General features: G+C 44.1%; 1 long non-coding RNA gene across 3 annotated transcripts; it reads left to right on the plus strand.

Annotated features, from left to right (window-relative positions):
- Window positions 1–2,519: 2,519 nt before the first annotated feature.
- On the plus strand, window positions 2,520–12,716 carry LOC119354670. Of its 3 annotated transcripts, none has more exons than XR_005171145.1 (3): window positions 2,520–2,822; window positions 10,923–10,999; window positions 12,247–12,716. It is a non-coding gene; the product is annotated as an uncharacterized LOC119354670 (long non-coding RNA). The 3 variants fall into 3 exon arrangements; XR_005171146.1 differs by having other exon boundaries at window positions 12,254–12,716; XR_005171147.1 differs by having other exon boundaries at window positions 12,390–12,716.
- Window positions 12,717–15,644: the final 2,928 nt, after the last annotated feature.

Raw genomic sequence — 15,644 nt, forward strand, 5'->3', positions numbered from 1 at the left:
GGTAAGGAGCCTGGTCGCGGTTGATCACTGGAGATGGAAGGGTCGTCGTGTACGAAGTGAATGGAAAGGTTGTAGAGGCAGGACAAGACACGGCAAGATGTGATCCGGTGTTCTTCCTTCCCTTTGTAGGAGAGGATGTGCGGTGCCACAATGGCGGTGACATAGTGAGCAGCAATGGAACAACATCGCTAAGAATGCACACGCGGCGAGATGGAGTGTGGTGAGAAGCCAATATTTTGTGATGTATTGTTGTCTAGTGAGGAAATAGCATAGGTTTCACATCATGGAAACGGAGTTCCTTATGCATTTTTACTTGACACCGAAAAAGTTATAAATCGTAACACCAAATTATTGATTATAAAAACCAAGGATGATCATCCATGGTGATGAGTCAGCACCTGCATATTCGGCTCTAAGTTGACGTCCTTTCAGACCATCCCTATGAAGAGGCCACTATTTTTTTTGTAACATTTTTCTTTATTGGCAGAGCATCTACCTATGAAAAGACCCTCCTCTCTGCCGGTATCCACCCTACACTCTTGCGTGGTCATTGGAATAGCAAAAAATATATATATATGGAATAGTAAAAATCTATAGGGTACTCGGATGCTACCTTAATGTGGCCTGATGGAACACAACAAAATGCGTACTCTTGTGTGGTCATTGGAATAGCAAAAAAAAATGGAATAGTAAAAATCTATAGGGCACCCAGATGCTACCTTAATGGTGGCCTGATGGAACACAATAAAATACTTATGTGAGTTCTGATTATGTCTCTTTGATAGCCATGCTATTTTTTTTGAACGGGGAAAGGCGCCCTCAGCGCCAATTTCATTCAACTCAAAAGCAGTGTACAACATGGAGTACAAAACCCTGTAAATTTAAGGTAGAAAGAGTAGAAATGACAAGGCATATTCTGTTGCTGTGAGCTGACCCGAAACAACTATAGACAGGTTCCAAAGAGCGATTAAGAACCTGATGAGCTACATTGTGCGCAATCCCATTTATTTCTCTAGATATATGGAACACCTGGGACTGTAGATGTTGGGTAATCCTGTAGAAATCAGCAAGAAATTCTCTAATCATCCAAGGAGTGGAATCTGCTATTACTTTCCTGTTCGCCGCTGCCTTGGCAAGAGAAAGATTGTCGGTAACGTCGGTTGCTCGACTTGTAAGATCTACGCTGCTTTGGCGGCAAGAAGAGCTTGTGCTTCCGCTTGTAGAGGTGACGAAGTTAGTGGTGAGGATGCTTGAATTTGAACTTGGATACTTCTATTGTCCTGCAAAAAATTGAAAAAAACTCCAATGCCCGTAGCTACATCTCCATTTGATAAACCTGGAATTTTTGAACATTTGAAAGAAGGGCCAGAAAATATTTTGGCTTCTGAGATTAGAAGATCAGACCTAATGGTGCAGCCCTATTGTAGCATCAAACTATTATCCCTGTTAATATGAGCATGGAGAGTAGAATTAGGATTGTCAGGAAGAGCCTCTTGGACAGTGTTGCATTCAGCCATGCTAGTTAGTCAGCCGGAAACAACATTACACGGGTTACCATGTATGTACTTAGTTGATCGACCTTTCCTCACAAAGCTAGCAATCATGCTTGTGAATTAGTTGGCTGATGCAATAAATCATACAAAATTTACCATGACTCATGGGAAAGCCCACAAATAAATCATTCTTATGGAGAAGCTGATAGTTGTATTTTTTTGTATGGGGAAATATAGAGAAAAGGCCGGCCAACTCTCTTCTCTCTCTCTCTTTTGCCCATAGCGTGACCCGGCCCAACCTCGTAGCCCATCTGATCCCTAGCGCAACCAGCATGTGCTCGATCCTCATCTCCCACTTGATCCCCTTTGCCTAAAAAAAAACTCAATCGTTCCCGTCATCTCTCCCCCTGGCTCTCCTCTGTGCGCCCCCACACACAGGTCAGAGGCGCATCCTCGCCCGCCCGCCCGATCCAGTGCCTTGATGCCCCGCTCCGGCCACCTTCCCCGCCGCCTGAACCTCCTCCGGCCGTCGCGCCTTCATACTTCTCCGCATTGACTCCTTCCTTGCGCGCGAGCTCACTGTCCCCGCCGCCTCAAGCCTCCGCCTCTACCTCGCTGCGTCTCTCCTCTGCCCGCGTCCGGCCGCCTCGCCCCACCTCTTGCAACTTCCGCGCCGACGAGCTCTCCGATGAGAGCCCAGCCGAAGTTGGCCCCCTTTCCAACTTCTCTCCCAGCGGATAAGATGAACAGAGGAGCGCGGGCGGAATTATTACAAAATACATGGGTTAGTTTGCAAAATCAAAACATTTTTCCAGATTCACTAAAATAGGGACGGCGGGTTCAATTCATAAAAACCACAGGGGCTTTTCCGCAAAAAGGGCGTGACGGTGAATCTGACAGACTCAATCCGCGCTTTATTATTATTAGGAAGAGATTAGGAAAAGTTTGGCAAAAGTTAGGGTGACAAAAACAAAGTTTTCCAATTAAATAAAATAGGGGCGCCCACCCTCACATGGGTTCGACGTACGCGGCTCGCGGCACGCAGCCAGACGCGAGACAAATCGAGCCGCGATCCACTATCCTGTCCGTCCCCGTCTCCCCGACCTCTCGATTCGCCGCTCGCCTGCTCGTCGGAGCCCGGAGGCTGTCCCAGCCTGGCGCCTGCCTCCCCTTCGCGCCCGTCCGGAGCACGGCGTCAACCGCGCCCTCCGCGCCCAGCGCCCACTGCACCTGGCGCCCGCCGCGCCGCCTAATCCGCAATCCGTCACTCGGCTGGCAGGCGGCACCGCGGCAGCAACCTTGCTCCTGTGGCATTTAGTCTGATTTGAGGTACTGCTCAAGTGCCCATTCCCAACTTTTTGATTTAGGGTTTGCTGATGCTCTTTGCTGTGCTATCCACTATCTAGTACATAATTTGTGTTCAATTGTGTCATTATGATTGATAGAGAATAGATAACTATTGCATATAATTATTGAAGAATGAAGAGAACCAGAGACATGCTATGAAGATAGGGACTTAATGTTGTTTACTTGCTTCTAAAATTGGTATTGGTTCTAGAGTTATGTACTCAGTACTATGTAACTGAGACTTAATTGAGAATTTTAATATGATTGCAAGACCATATTGATTTATTTCTATGTGGTATTGGTAAAACTAGCAAAAATGCCCGTGCGTTGCAACGGGAGAGAAAAATTCTTCCATCTTCTCGTGGGTTCGTGCGTTGTCATGGGAGAACACTCACATATGTGATGCTAGCAACATTCTTCTTAACCAAAAACTTAATTATTCATTTGTTAAAGTATCAACATCATGGATTACGAGTCGACGAGTCGTTGAGTCGTTCCGAGGTTGAGCCTCATAGACTAATCGGACTAGTCTTAGACTAGTGCTAGACTAGTCGACAAAGTACTGTAGTAGTCAACTACTAATACCTAGTAGCAGTATGGAGTAGTAAACTGTACAACACATTACAACAGATACAATAAAACCAGCAGTGCTAGCCAACACTCGCCAGGCCTAGCCCAGTGCCGCTCAGCACGCCACCCCCAGCTGGCCCATTTGGGCCCAAGTAGCCAGCCTACTTAGCCTACTTCCCATCCCAGCCTCTGTAACCCTAGCTCCCGATCGATCCCGTCACCGCCGCCTGCGCCATCACGCATAAAAGCACCCGCGCGCGCGACCCGCGCCTCCAGCCACCGCCGCCGGCGAGCCCACCGACCACCGCCGTGCCTCTTCTCTTCTCCTCTCTTTCTCTCCCCCTCTCTTTGTGGCAGGGCCGCACGCGCCTACGGGGCACGGCCATGGCCGCCGCCCGAGCACGAGCTCCGGCCAGCTGCCGCGCCTTGCTTCGCCATCCGCCGTCCCGACGGCGGGTCAGTGGGTGCTGGCGGTGGCCTCGTCCAGGCGGCTTGTTCTCATAGCTCGCTCTCCAATTTTCCCCTCCCAAATTTGAGTCGAGCGACTCAGACAGCAGGACTAGTCTAGACTAGTCGTAGACTAGTCTCTCGACCGCTCGACTCATCGAATTAGTCTACACGAGATTCGCAGTCGACACCACAGTTGCGACTCATGGACTAGTCCATCGACTAGTCTCGACTAGTCCTTCGACTCGTAATCAGTGATCAACATGCACAATTTACATGCATTTGTCTACATAAAGGGACAGTAGTTGAATGCCCATACATTGCTACGGAGAAAAAAAAATCAACTGTTTGCAACTTTCTCATTTCCAAATTAAACCTAGGCATCTTGACCACCCTGAACTCTCTTGTCACCCAAGCAACATAAATCTACTTTATTCACGACCAACGCTGGACAAAAGTCTCTGACGGAAAAATACTATGGATCAAAGGTACTTGGGACGCTAGTTTGGCAAAGATTGTATGTATCCCCGTCCTTGACAATCTACATTTTTCCATATCCTCTTAGTAACTAATATTGCAGCTCAAAAGCTTTTTTTTAGGCATAAAAGCTTATATTCCTCTTATAAGATGTGGCCGGTTTTACCCTCTTTCTTTTCCTTTTTTCCGTGAACCTTTCCACCTCCTTCCTATCAGGCCAAAGGCCCGTTTGGCCGACACAGAAGCCCACCCGGCTACTATAGGCTGCTAGTCCACATCGTTTACGTAGGATGATTTGCTCAAAAAAAAGGTTTACGTAGGATGAGGCAACGGACGTAGTGGATCGATCGCTGCTACCTCTCTCTCTTCCCTTCTTCCTGCATGTGATCGAACAGGTAGAGCCGTCCACTACCGCTTATATTCCTTCGAAGCCCTTCCAGCTCGACCGAGCCGCAGCCATGGCGACCTCTCCTGCTGCTGCATCGACGGGCCACAGCTGCCTCCCCGTTTTCTGCCCTCCCTTCGGCTTCCTGCAGTGAAAACCGAGACCATGGCCACCTCCTGCACGCACATGCAGGGGCTCCCCCAGCTAGCGGTATCCGGCCGCCTCTGCAGCCCCGGCGGTCTGCAGCATGCTCTGTTGGCCTTAACTTCTCGCTGCTCCTTCCCATGGAGGCGGCCAGTCCCTTCTTCTCCGATTCCTTCCTCCCATGACGCTCTCTCAAGCTATCTCTCTCCAGTTAATTCCATACTTTTCTCCCCATGGAGAAGCAGACACACTCCTTATAGATTCTCTGGACGACTTATTGGTATCAACTAATAGATGTATTTAAATTGGTGATATTTTGCTTAAGAAAGCGAGGTGGGACTATCTAATACTGACCAACCTTTCTTTACTCCATGAAAATAACCTTGGTCAGTTGGACACCTCCTTATACATTTAATAGGAGGTCCAGAATTCGACTCCCAATAGGGCACTTATTTTTGCCACCTCCGCCGGACTGCATTGTTTTGCCTGGGCTGCGTTTGATGGGCTGAGGCCCAAACAACCGACGGGTCTCACAAAGATCTGGTAAAACTCGGGATAGATCAGGGAGAAGTCCAACTCATGTAAAACTACAGCAACCTACGAAAATTTTGACGGACGGACGAAGCTACGGACGAAAATTCGGTGGGAAGAAGCGTTCACCCTTTTATTAGTAAGGTATAGATATAGATATAGATTAGTATGCTGTCAACAATTTTTTTTGAGGTGGACCACCCTCTCTTCAAATCCTAGATCCGCCACTGGTTCTATGATGTTTTATTTTTCTTATCCTCTATAACACTAAGCTCCCTAGTTTTGAAGAGCCACATTTAATTGAGGTCTCCAATTAAAATTGGGTCACCCGATTTTGACCGGGTCAACAATTTTTCAAAGCTCTCGCATTCAATTCTTTTATACTATACATCATGCTTCCTAATTTTTAAGACCTCCCAGTTAATTGAGGTATTCAGTTTAGAATTGGGTCAACCAATTTTGACCGGGTCAACACATTCTCAAGCTGTTCCATTTAAATCTTTTAATTCACTATGTTCCCTAATTTTTAAGCTCTTTCATTCAATTGAGGTATTCAATTTCGGATTTGGTTTACGATTTTGACCGGACCAATGATTTTTGAAATTAATCAGCAGCAACCGGCCTATAAAAACATATCAATCTCGCGCACCCTCCCACCACCTGAAAAAAAGAAGCGCCACCGTGTGATATTGTAGCACCAATATGGTAGTACATGCGACCACTCACACAGAAATTTCCCCACATAAATATAGGTTGGTTGGCGGATAACACATAATCACACCACGAAATGCCCACCAAATAACCGCATTATAAATAAAAATAAAACACACTCTATCATCTCCCCCACTAGCCAAACTAAATATTCCATCAGTCAAAATATAAGGGGTATCCAAACAATTTCTTTAACTTTGACCAACTTTAGAGCAAAAATATCGACATCCACAATATTAAACAAAAAAAGTATGAAAAATCATTTCATGATGAATTTTAAAATACCGATTTGATATTATGGATTTTGATATATTTCTCTACAAATTTGATCGAACTTAAAAGGTTTGAATTTTCAGAAAAGTAATACATCTTATATTTTGAATTAGAACGATTATTTTTTGAAAACTCAACAACACCAATGAGGCAGCAAAGCGCGTCCAACCCTTCTAGTTAGTACTAAGCCTGCACGTGCAATGCACGTGAAATGACACGATACTTCTTAAATCACCGATTTGTTCTTCTTAATCATGACTTGGTATGTCAAGCTTTCTGGATATACTGCAGGCTGCAACTAAGTGGTAATGTCCGAGCTTGATTATTTGCACGAATAGAAAAACACCAATTTAAGTAGGCGTCCACTGAAAAAGATAGAAACATATGCACGACAAACATTATTCAATTAAATATTTCCATGTACATACTTTAAGCAAAATATTGACATCCTTAACTTCAAATATCAACATCTTGCAATCTAATGGTATCTTGATGTTCCCTACAATAAAATGTTGCTACTTCAGAGAAAGATAATAGGATAGAGCAACTGAGGCTTATGTTATGGAACTCTTATTAAGATGATCTAATCAAGCAGCTTAAGTCAAAACCTCAAAAAAGTATTGCACAACCAATTTTGGGAATGATTTGGTAAAAGTGTGATTACTCATGAGAACATACACAAAAGTTCACCATTACTAATGTTCACAAAAGTATATGGAGCTCAATTAATATAGTAGAGTGTGGAAACACTCCATGCCTATCTTGGACATCTGACATAAATTAATAAAAAATACAACTCATCTAATCTAACACAAATTAATAAAAACACAAACATACAGTGGGTTGTCTCAATGGTAAGGTCAATGAAGATTTAGAAAATAAGTACCAAACATTAAAACTATCTTTGGAAATGCTTGCATAGGATAAAAAAAATTATAGTCAAATGGAAAACAGAACGCATACAATAGTTTAAATGGCCAAAAAGGAAGTAAACACAAGTGGATATAGAAGGACTACATTAGCCTGTGTGCTATTAATACAACACCCTAGATGTGGGGACCCTGACTCATAAGTCGAGATCACCGAATGCACGTGTACAGTGATCCCAGAGATCAATGTTCACTGAATACACAGAAGCTGAATAACAAGAGTCTTACATCCATACATACCGTCTTACACAAATTATGACCATTATGGTCAAGTCTTACATAGATAAAGCCACAAGGACTGAACACCAAATAAACTTAAGCAGCGGAAATTCTTCGTCGATAAGTAGAACCCATGCCATCTGCCTTAACCCTACAGGCATTCTGACTGGGAAGCGTCCTAGCTCGCATGTTCGTCACCAAGGTACTCTTCATTTATATCCTGTTCTTTCATGCCTGGCCAATAAAATAACCAGTGGCAAGCCAATGAGTACTTTGAATGTACTCGCAAGCAACCCATGATTGGAACAAGGCACAATAATGCAATGATATAGCACTAAGTAGGTAGCTTGCAGAAAGCTAGTTTTGAGTGCAATGACATGATCTATCAACCTGTAAAGTATGCATCATGAGAGTACAGATGTCCGTATGAACAAGTTACAGATATCAACATAAGCGAAGTTGGACACCAATCCAACTCGATCATCGTGTCAAGCCATCTGACTTAACCCAAATAGTTTTATCAACACACACACAGGCGGTTTGTAAAACTCTGGACGTAGTTTAAGCAGCACCGCCCAACTATCCTTGACCGTGGACACGGCTATTCGAATAGTTTTACACTCTGCAGAGGTTGCACACTTTACCCACAAGATCCGGGGAACTTCCGTGACATCCACGACCCGCGATACCTCAAGTACCTGGGGTAAGCACCCGATCACTATCTTTCCCTAGACGACACTAACAAGGAGTCCACTCGTTGTTCCATATCCTCACAATGTACATCATACGAGACTCACTCGAGATCGTAACATCCGAGAGGGGACACAACGGTGTATCCGGTGCCCTGTGAAAACAGTCATGGCCGCCCTACCTGGCACGACCCTGTCCCGAGAGAGAGCACCAACTCTCCCCCGTCACTAGTAATGCGGGCTCCAAGCTAGTATCGGCCTAGGTAATCAATAATGCCCTTTCCCATCCAAGGGTAGAGTGGTTGCACATGTAAGGTTGGGACAGTCGACAAATCTTAAATCTAATCCGTTTTCGAAAACAACTCACACACTTGCCTCGGTACACCACTTCGTCATCAAGTGGTTACCCATCTCATTATCTCCCTCGGGCATAAGTGGCACCCGACGGGTTTTTTGAAAAGTCTTTTGAAAATACTTTGTCTCCATCACCATGCATATACCCGTCCCTTTTTGCGTAGCATCTACTTTAGCATCCTATCTACTCCCACCGGCATAACCCTCATAAGGAGGTAGGGTCATGCACCATGCAAGTATCAACGAGGAAGTAACGGTGGCAAACCACCTCAAGTGGTCACCATTTTATCATGACTTCGATGCAAGCAATAAAAGTGCCATATGGCATGCATAAAAAGGGTTTCTTAGACATGGTCAAAGGGCTGCTTGCCTGGTTCATCAGAGTCTTCAAGTCTTCTGGTCCTTCTCCAAATACTCCGTCTACTTCGTCAACTAACGTCGGAAACAATCACAATAAGCAACACAACAAGGCAGAAAATAAAAGTGCTCTAAAAAATGTGAGTTGGACTTTTCTAGGATACCTATGGTCATATGAGGAATGACCAAGGTGATTTCATTGAAAGTGGATCAATGGATATTTCTAAACATTTCATTGAAAGTGTTGTTCTCGCTGTATTGGGCGAGCGGCCGTAGTAGTTTGCCGCGACTGCAGGATGGGGTGCGTTTCAGGAGTCCGTTGGCGCGCCGATGGTGACGGGGGATGGGAAGAGCTTTGAGGTGGGATTTTAAGACGACGTAGGGAGGCGGATGTGCGAGAGGAAGGGCTTGGGATGGGGTTGGGGACACGAGGACCATGAAGCGCATCACCGTGCAGGAGAGGGGCGAGATTGATTTGCAGGGGGCAAAGGGAGCGAGGGGGATGTAAGCTTCTTTTTTCACTTTTTTTAGTTCTTATGATAATTCAGAAAACACACACAGATCAGGGTTAGTCAACTTCAATACAGTAGGCAACTACAAAAAAACTCTAGGCAAATCCCCTACAATAATATGCAAGTCACACATAAAACTCCAGCAAGCCCCAACAGTTAATCTTGACACTGATCCATCTCCTGCCATCGAAGAGCATCAAACAGAGGTGCGTAGAGAAAATATATAACCGAAATGATATTTTTTTTGCAAGATGTTTTTATCCCAGGTTTTTTTCTCTTTATTTTTTAGAATGACGCCCACATGCTCTCTGGGTTTCTCTGCAGGCACAGAGCAGTTTGCCCATTATTGAATACAATTGTTAGAGAGGGACAAAGGAAATCGTGATCCAGGGGAAGCGTCCCACATATATCAACATGAATGAGAATCTATCCCAAGAACTTGTGCCCATAATACCCATAATTGGGTACAAGCTGAGGGTAAACTTGGTTGATTCAGTTCTTATAATAATTCAAAAAGCACAGACATTCTGGGTTAGCCAACTTCAAAAACATTAGGCAAAAATAAAATAAGTATGAGCAAATCACATGCAATAGTAGGCAAGTCACACATAATTGGGTACAAGCTGCGGGTAAGCTTGTTTTCGTTTCACTTGTTTGATTCAGTTCTTATAATAATTCAGAAAGCACAGACAATCTGGGTTAGTCGACTTCAAAAACATTAGGCAAATATCAAAAAAGTGTAGGCAAATCACATGCAATAGTAGGCAAGTCACACATAAAACTACAACAAGCCCATGTAGTTTGGCAAGCAGATCCTCATTTCTGTACTTGCAAGTCACACATTAAAATTGTTTGCAAACCCCATATAGTTGTCAAGCAAGTGGTGCTATTTCTCTGGTTGTGTAAAATATCTAGCATTTTTTAGAGTAGTGAAAGTCAGGTAAATGACATTTTAGGCACACATTTTTAGGTGGCAGGGAAGTTTTTGGGGATGATCAGAATTATGGAAACAAATTTGACACAAGTCCCATGCAGTGGTCAAGCAAATCCTGATGTTTTGGATTGTCGCAAGTCACATATAAAATACCTTACAAGTCCCATATAGTTGTCAAGCAAGTCATGCTTTTCTCATAGGCACATATTTTTTTAGGTGGTACGAAATGGTTTTGGGATGTTCAGAATGTGGAAACAGACTATTCACAAATCTGTTTGTGTCTGCAATATAATAGGCAACTCACACATAAAACTGAAGCAAGTCCCATATAGATGTCAAGCAAATCCAGAATTTTGGTATTCAAAGCAGGATCAAAGCCAAACTACTTTTTTCATTGTTTCATTTTTTGGTCCTTAGTTTTTCATCATAAAATATGACACAACTTGCTTACACGGTAGCAGTAAGTTGGCTAAAAGATTCCCAATAAGTTGTTTTAGATCCATATACAAGGTTACTTAGTTTACTTTGTTTTGTTTTGTATTTTTTACAGGTCCCACCCAAATAAAACATGTTCAAAGCTATCAAAGTAATGCCCAAGTAAGGAAACCACCACCAGCTACTCTCCAGGTAATTTCTCACCACCTACTCTAGAGACTTAGTTGTTTTACTATCTAAGAAAGACCTTGTTTTCTTTTTTGAAGCCCAGCATGCCAGTACACGTAAACAAATCTATAGATGTTTTGCTTAATGGTAGCACTTGATTTGCTTTAAACAACCTCACTACTTGCCTAAAGTTTTGGGGAATACATGACTTTGCTCACTTTTAACCCATTTTCTCTTCTTTTAAAGTGATCAAATAGTTGCTCACAAACTTATTCTTTCTACACATAAAGTTTTCTAGCACCCATGAGCACACAGGGAGTTCCTTGCTGGTAATACCTGTTTTTTTTTGCCTAAACAACCTCTATAAGTTGTTGCTTTTTTAAAAAAAATCTAACACAATTTTTGGTTCAAAATTTAAGTAAAACAAGAGTGGCCAGGTCAATACACGACAACAAAGCTACACAATTTTGCTTAATGGTAGCACTGAATTTGCTTAAACAACTGCATGACTTACCTACAGTTTTATTGAGGGGATACATGAGTTGCTCACTTCAGTCCACTTCTTTTTTTGCTTAAAAGTGCTCAAGTAGTTGCTCACAACCTTTTATTTTGCACATTAAATCTCTACCAGCCTAAAGAATATAGGAGTTGCTCGCTGGTAGCATTGTTCTTGCTTAAAAACAACCCCTAAAAGCTGCTGACAATTATTTTTGCACATTAAGGGGCTGTATGGATTGCATCCTATGGATGCCACACCAAAAAATTGGCATTGACCGGACGTAGGCTAGCTGTTTGGTTGGTAGCCAATTTTTTGGTACGCCCAGGCTGCATGCGTTCCCTAGTTCAGTTTCTCACCAACTCAAGGGCAAGACGTGGGCGGCTGAATAGTGCGCCAATATTTTGGCATGCCCATGATTTGGTAGGGCAAGGTTGGGCAGCATCCAAACACACCCTAAGTCTCTAGCACGCCCATGAGCACACAAGAGTTGCTCGCTGTCAAACATTGTTTTTTGCTTAAACAAACCCTACAAGTTGCTGCTTTTTAATCCTAAGGAAAACAAACCCAGTGGTTGGCAGGATTTGCTTAATCATAAGAGTTGCTCGCTGTAAAACACACATCTGTTCCCATAGCAAATCTAAGGAAAACAACATGGGTTTCTCTGAATATACAAACAAATTCAGTAGTTGTCAGGATTTGCTTATTTCTTGCTTACGAAAACCACTATAGTTGCTCACTTCTTCCCCCCTTACTGTGTTTTTCTTGCAACAAGGGCGCAGTGCAAAATCCCTACAGGAGATTAGAGAAACAAGGGGAAACACAAGGAGATAAAAGTTACACCTTCTCTCGATCTATTTTTTGGCTGTAGATTTGTAAATCACTACTTTCTTTAGTTTTTAACCTCTAATGGCGCAGGTCCTTGTGATGGGGTGGAGCCAGGGGAAGTGTTTCGCTGCTCGTCCTACTCTTTGCGATCAGGAGGAGAGAAGCATGAGAAGTGCAGCATGTTTGCGTCTTGCAGGGTGGGTGGGGCAGGCAAAGGGACGCAGGAGACGGTGACCCCTTTCTTTCCAAATCTGGAGCGAGGGGGGACCAAAACATACCAAAAACGGGAGGCTGCCAGGGGGCGCTAGTGGGCAAAGATTGCTTGCTAGACGCGTCCTTTTTTTAAATATGCGATTTTTTTAAAATAAAAATAATTTTTGAATACACAAACATTTTATTAAAAATTCTCTTTTTTAATGTTTGGCATTTTTTGAAGTACCAAATTATTTAAAGTAGAAATAATAAAAAGGAAGAAGAAAAAATTTAAAAAACGAAATTTAAAAATAGGTTCTAGTCTTTTGTGCTATGAGCGCTTGATGCACATTTCTTGCTGTAGGAAAGAAATTTTTGCATGCCTTAGGAATGGTAGCTTCCGCTGTTTAAAGATCAATATCGATCTTTTTTTATTAAGCAAACACACATTTCTATACTGAAAAAGGCTTTCGCCCCGCTTTATAAATAAAGCAACCACCAAGCACAAAGTAACAAGGTTCCAACCACACAAACACACGCACACAAAGCCACCACAGGCAGGTCTGACAAACACACACACAGACGAAACCCAGGTTCAGCTGCGGGCACAGCACAACAAGCCCAACACCGGCGCAAGACACACACAACAAATGTAACGGCGATGGCGAGGTGTAGAAGATCTAATCCAACTCCGGAGGTGGTGGGGCATCCGGAGAGCCATCGAGCGAAGCTGGGTGATGATGGAGGTGATGACGTCTCTCTCCCGGGGACGGCTAAGCGGCCGCCAAAGCTGCAAGTAACCAGACCATTTGAATAAAGCGTCAGTAGCACGTCGAAGAGGAATGCACTGAATCACAAGTTTATTCCTAAAAGTCCACAATGTCCAGGTTAGCACCCTGATGACCAGCCACCTAATGTGGCGAACTGAGGGAGCTAACGCCTGGAGTTCGGTGAAAAGAGCGGGGAAGTTGTTATGGTCCCAACTTCCACCCACTATTTTGCGGAAACAACTCCATAGGAACCGCGCGGACACGCAGGTGAAGAAGATATGGTTCGAATCCTCTTCAGGCCCACAGCGCGGGCAGCACCCATCCCCTGGGCCATCGCGCTTTAGGACCTCCACGCCAGATGGGAGGCGGCCGCGAATCCACTGCCACAAGAAAATTCTAATCTTCAAGGGGAGCCGAATCTCCCAGATGGTGGTGAGAGCCTCATGACCCAGCGAAGGTGTGATGGCTTGGTATAGAGATTTGGTGGAGAATTGCCTAGATGTCTCTAGCCGCCATCTGGCACGGTCTTCTCAAACCTCAAGATCAGGCTCGTGCAACGCGATCCATCCCAGCAGCTCATGCCAGTCCCCGTTCTCAGCCGGGCCAAACGCTCTCCGAAACGCGAGTTGCCCTAAGTCAATAAGGGCCATCGCGACAGAGATCCGCGGGTCAACCGCGATGGAGAATAGGTCGGGAAAATGTGCCGCGAGGGGTAAGTCTCCAGCCCATCTATCGAACTAGAACATCGTGGAGGTGCCCGATCCAACCGCGATCGAGGTACCGATGCGAAGGATCGGCAGGAGCTGTATAATGGATTGCCAGAACTTACACCATCAATGTATAATCCATTGCACATGTTTGGCTCTTCACCTAGAGATATTGGCTCCAATATAAGTAATATACAACAGAGTACTAGCAAACATTGGGTTCCAACTAAGCTCACGCTTGAGGACAGGAGGTGTCACCGCATCAGCTCACGCCTAAGGACAGAAGCTGTCACTGTTCTTCATCCCAGGGGTCTCATACTGTCCACCACCACCAGGGACGACTCCCTGTAGATGCTTTGATCGCTTCAGCGACCATCACATAGATGGGAGCCTTGTGCACCAGGCAATGGGTCCTCTCTGTCATGGGATTGGCATGTCTTCCCATCCCCAACATTCATTGTTTTTCCAGCCTGAAGGTTTTGGCATAAACAAGAAACTCTGCCATGAAAAAGCATGAGCTAATGATTTTACTACAAAACAGACATTTTGTACCTTGTCGGTAAAAGCCATCCAGCTCTCTTCAGAAAGCTATATAACCAAAACTTCTTATGTGATCTATGCCTCAGTCTGTTAGATGGTATCTGAAGCTTGAGTCCATGAGGTTCCAAACAGAAGGCAAACAATGCAGGTTTTGGGGTAGCCTTTTTCTTGGTAACCCTACATTCTGTTTACTGCTGATTCCCATTCATGTAGCTGCCATGTATAAATCTTCCACATAACAGGCTGAAAATGATAGGAAGTAAAATCAGATGGAGTATGAACTCCAGTATCAACATTCTCTGTTGGGTTGAAATGATACCATTTGGTAACATATGAGCATCATAGCTCAAAAGCGCCATTTTCAATCATTTCCTTGAAATCATGAGCTTAATTATGCTTCTATAAATTCAACATATAGAAACCTACACAATATTAAGAACAAAAGTACTGACATGACCATGCACTTGCTTGGTTGCAACTTAATAGAGCCCTATTGAAACAGAAACTCCATGTATAGTTACGCTACACAAAAGAAGCTGCCTTCTAAACTATTCGAAGTAAGACGACACAATGATGCTTTGTTTTACTCGATTGTTACAAAGAACATAAGATTTTTTTCCCCTTTTGGGACCTTATGTTAAGCGCAACCCTCCACCAGTTGCAGAGTTGGAATAATTTCAAGGAAATTCACTTTGATTATCAAGACAAAATATGACAGGACAACGTTTGGATAATGAGATTCTCAGCGAAATTGAGGGTCCCATATTTTTTTAAACTGTTACCGGGGGGGAGGGGAAGGCTCCCCACCTGAATATATTTCAAAAAGATGTCACCAACAAGGTTTATGCAAGGCGAGAGGAGAAAAAATCCCGCCACAATCCGGCATGGATTTTTTGGTCCGCCTTTGAAAGGCAGTGTGACCAAAGAGCGAGGACTGCCCTAATTACATCATGTGGGGTTTGGTTTACCCCTCTAAAGGTCATCGCATTCCGTGCATCCCCAAATTTTCCAGAGCAGTAGCAGCAGAATGAAGGGCTACACCGGCTGCGGCAGGGTGGGGTGGCATGGCGAGCTCCACAGTTCCACAAGCTGTGAGGAACATGGCTGTAGCCCAAGTGCATCCCATATGGCAGCAG

This window comes from Triticum dicoccoides, chromosome 2A (assembly GCF_002162155.2).
Source record: "Triticum dicoccoides isolate Atlit2015 ecotype Zavitan chromosome 2A, WEW_v2.0, whole genome shotgun sequence".
Taxonomy (NCBI): domain Eukaryota; kingdom Viridiplantae; phylum Streptophyta; class Magnoliopsida; order Poales; family Poaceae; genus Triticum; species Triticum dicoccoides.